This window comes from Arachis ipaensis, chromosome B6 (genome assembly GCF_059453495.1).
Source record: "Arachis ipaensis isolate K30076 ecotype BB chromosome B6, ASM5945349v1, whole genome shotgun sequence".
Lineage (NCBI taxonomy): Eukaryota > Viridiplantae > Streptophyta > Magnoliopsida > Fabales > Fabaceae > Arachis > Arachis ipaensis.
Window position 1 is genome coordinate 35,114,649 of NC_142441.1, and position 4,630 is coordinate 35,119,278.

Sequence of the window (4,630 nt, forward strand, 5' to 3'; positions counted from 1 at the left end):
ACACCAAACTTAGAGTTTGACTGTGGGGGCTTTGGTTGACTCTGCTTTGAGAGAAGCTTTTCATGCTTCCTCTCCATGGTTGCAGAGGTAGATCCTTGAGTTTTAAACACAAGGGAGTCCTCATTCCATTGAAGGACTATTTCACCTCTGTCAACATCAATCACAGCTCTTGCTGTGGCCAGGAAAGGTCTTCCTAGGATGATGGATTCATCCTCTTCCTTTCCAGTATCCAGGACTATGAAATTAGCAGGGATGTAAAGGCCTTCAACCTTTACTAACACGTCCTCTACTTGTCCATAAGCCTGTTTTCTTGAACTGTCTGCCATCTCTAATGAGATTTTAGCAGCTTGCACCCCATAGATTCCCAGTTTCTCTATTACAGAGAGGGGCATGAAGTTTATTCCTGAACCAAGGTCACACAGAGCCTTAAAGATCATGGTGCCTATGGTACAGGGTATTATGAACTTTCCAGGATCCTGTCTCTTCTAAGGCAATGTCAGTTGATCCAGATCACTTAGTTCATTGATGAACAAGGGAGGTTCAACTTCCCAAGTATCAATGCCAAATAATTTGGCATTCAGCTTCATGATTGCACCAAGAAACTTGGCAGTTTGCTCTTCAGTAACATCCTCATTCTCTTCAGAAGAGGAATACTCATCAGAGCTCATGAAGGGCATAAGGAGGTTCAATGGAATCTCTATGGTCTCTAGATGAGCCTCAGAGTCCTTTGGTTCCTCAGAGGGAAGCTCCTTATTGATCACTAGACGTCCCAGGAGGTTTTCCTCCTTGGGATTCACGTCCTCCACTCCCCTTGTAGGTTCAGCCATGGTGCTTATGTCAATGGCCTTGCACTCTCCTTTTGGGTTCTCTTCTGTATTGCTTGGGAGAGTACTGGGAGGGATTTCAGTGATCCTTTTACTCAGCTGGCCCACTTGTGCTTCCAAATTTCTAATGGAAGATCTTGTTTCATTCATGAAACTTACAGTGACCTTAGATAGATCAGAGACTAAATTTGCTAAGCTAGATGGATTCTGCTCAGAATTCTCTGTCTGTTACTGAGTGGATGATGGAAAAGGCCTGCTATTGCTAAACCTGTTTCTTCCACCATTATTAAAGCCTTGTTGAGGCTTTTGATCCTTTCATGAGAAATTTGGATGATTTCTCCATGATGGATTATAGGTGTTTCCATAAGGTTCACCCATGTAATTTACCTCTGCTATTGCAGGGTTCTCAGGATCATAAGCTTCTTCTTCATAAGAAGCCTCTTGAGTACTGTTGGATGCAGCTTGCATTTCATGCAGACTCTGAGAGATCATATTGACTTGCTGAGTCAATATTTTATTCTGAGCCAATATGGCATTCAGAGTATCAATCTCAAGAACTCCCTTCTTCATAGGCGTCCCATTACTCACAGGATTCCTTTCAGAAGTGTACATGAACTGGTTATTAGCAACCATGTCAATGAGTTCTTGAGCTTCTGCAGGCGTTTTCTTTTGGTGAATGGATCCACCTGCAGAAGTGTCTAGTGACATCTTAGATAACTCAGACAAACCATCATAGAATATATCCAGGATGGTCCATTCTGAAAGCATGTCAGAAGGACACTTTTTGGTCAACTATTTGTATCTTTCCCAAGCTTCATAGAGGGATTCACCTTCTTTCTGTCTGAAGGTTTGGACATCAGCTCTAAGCTTGCTCAGCTTTTGAGGAGGAAAGTACTTGGCTAAGAAAGCCGTGACCAGCTTATCCCAAGAGTTCAGGCTGTCTTTGGGTTGAGAATCCAACCATAATCTAGCTCTGTCTCTTATAGCAAAAGGGAAAAGCATGAGCCTGTAGACTTCAGGATCTATTCCATTAGTCTTAACAGTATCACATATCTGCAAGAATTCAGTTAAGAACTGAAAAGGATCTTCAGATGGAAGTCCATGAAACTTGCAGTTCTGCTGCATCAGAGAAACTAATTGAGGTTTCAGCTCAAAGTTGTTTGCTCCAATGGCAGGAATGGAGATGCTTCTTCCATGTAAATTGGAATTAGGTGCAGTAAAGTCACCAAGCATCTTCCTTACATTATTATTATTTTCGCCTGCCATCTCCTTTTCCTGTTCGAAAATTTCTGAAAGGTTATCTCTGGATTGTTGTATTTTAGCTTCTCTTAATTTCCTTTTTAGAGTCCTTTCAGGTTCTGGATCTGCTTCAACAAGAATGTTCTTGTCCTTGCTCCTGCTCATATGACAAAGAAGAGGGCACAAAGAAAAATAATAATAATAATAATAATAGAGATCCTTTATGCAACAGTATAGGGATCCCTGTGTGAGTAGAAGAAGAGGGGGAGACAAAGAATGTAATATAATGGAAGAACCACAACTGTGAGGATGGCAGAGATGTGAGATGAGATGTTAGGATATGAACGAATAAATAGAATAAGATGGGGGAGGGATAATTTTCGAAAATTATTTTTGAAAAGGAGTTAGTGATTTTTGAAAATAGTTTTTGAAAAATTGTTAGTATATTTTTTTTTCAAAAAATTTTTAAAATTAAAAATAAAAATAAGAATAATTAGTTAATTAAAAAGAAATTTTTGAAAAAGAGGGAAGATATTTTCGAAAATTAGAGAGAGAGAGTTAGTTAGATAGTTTTGAAAAAGTTAAGAAACAAACAAAAAGTTAGTTAGTTAGTTGAAACAATATTTTGAAAAGATAAGAAGTTAGGAGGTTAGAAAAGATATTTTGAAACCAACTTTTTGAAAAAGGTAAGATAAGAAGATATTTTTAGAAAGTAGTTTTGAAAAAGATTTGATTTTTAAAATCTCAATTAATGACTTGATTCATAAGAAATCACAAGATATGATTCTAGAACTTAAAGTTTGAATCTTTCTTAACAAGCAAGTAACAAACTTCAAATTTTTGAATCAAAATATTAATTGATTATGTTATTTTCAAAAATTTGGTATAAAAATAAGAAAAATATTTTTGAAAAATATTTTTGGAATTTTCGAAAATAACTAAGAATTTTGAAAAAGATTTGATTTTTGAAAAAGATTTTGAAAAAGATAAGATTTTCAAATTGAAAATTTGATTTGACTCATAAGAAACAATTTGATTTAAAAATTTTTGAAAAAGTCAATCCAAATTTTCGAATTTGATGAGAGAAAAAGGGAAAGATATATTTTTTTTTATTTTTTTAATCTTTATGATGAGAGAGAAAAACAACAAAAAGACTCAATGCATGAAAATTTTGAATCAAAACAATGAATGCATGCATGAATGATATGAATGTCAAGATGAACACCAAGAACACTTTGAATGTCAAGATGAACATCAAGAACATATTTTTGAAAAATCTTTGATGCAAAGAAAACATGTAAGACACCAAACTTAGAAATCTTTCATGTTTAGACTCTAAGAAACGAAAAATGCATATGAAAAACAAGAAAAGACACAAAACATGAAATCATCAAGATCAAACAAGAAGACTTACCAAGAACAACTTGAAGATCATGAAGAACACTATGAATGCATGATATTTTCGAAAAATGCAAGATGCATATGCAAGTGACACCAAACTTATGATATGACTCAAGACTCAACAAGAAACAGAAAAATATTTTTGATTTTTATGATTTTCTAATTTTTTTGGATTTTTCGAAAATTAATTGAAAAAGGAAAATAAGGATTCCAAAATTTTTAATATGAATTCCAGGAATCTTGCATTCTTAGTCTAAAGCTTTAGTCCAGGAATTAGACATGGCTCACTAGCCAGCCAAGCTTTCAAAGAAAGCTCCAGTCCAAAACACTAGACATGGCTACTGGCCAGCCAAGCTTCAGCATGTAATTCAGACATGACATGCCTGACATACTCATTCCCAAAGGAATAGACATGGCTTTACAGCCAGCCAGGTTTCAACATGCTTCATGAAACACTAGAATTCATTCTTAAAAATTTTGAATAAAAATTTTTGAAAACATTTTTATATTATTTTCGAAAACAGATGAGAAAATTTTAGAAATATTTTTGAAAAATTTTTGAAAATAAAATAAAAAGAAAATTACCTAATCTGAGCAACAAGATGAACCGTCAGTTGTCCAAACTCAAACAATCCCCGGCAACGGCGCCAAAAACTTGGTGCACGAAATTGTGATGTCCAGGCTCAAACAATCCCTGGCAACGTGAGCAACTTGGTACGCGTAATCGTGATTACACTTTAATTATGTAAAATTCATGGCTCTTTCTTTCCCTGGCAGTGGCGCCAAGAACATGGTGCCAATACCATGGTTCACAACTTCGATACAACTAACCAGCAAGTGCACTGGGTCGTCCAAGTAATACCTTACGTGAGTAAGGGTCGAATCCCACGGAGATTGTTGGTATGAAGCAAGCTATGGCCACCTTGTAAATCTCAGTCAGGCAGATATAAAGTGATAATGGTGTTTTCGAATATTATATAATAAAATAGGGATAGAGATACTTATGTAAATCATTGGTAGGAATTTCAGATAAGCGAATGGAGATGCTTTTCGTTCCTCTGAACCTCTACTTTCCTGCTATCTTCATCCAATCAGTCTTACTCCTTTCCATGGCTGGCTTTATGCAAAGGCATCACCGTTGTCAGTGGCTACATCCCCTCCTCTCA

At 36.0% G+C, this 4,630-nt stretch overlaps 1 non-coding gene across 1 annotated transcript; it reads left to right on the forward strand.

Moving 5' to 3' along the window:
- Positions 1-1,586: 1,586 nt before the first annotated feature.
- On the forward strand, positions 1,587-1,694 carry LOC148555122 (small nucleolar RNA R71). Its single transcript, XR_015887135.1, has one exon. It is a non-coding gene; the product is annotated as a small nucleolar RNA R71 (small nucleolar RNA).
- Positions 1,695-4,630: the final 2,936 nt, after the last annotated feature.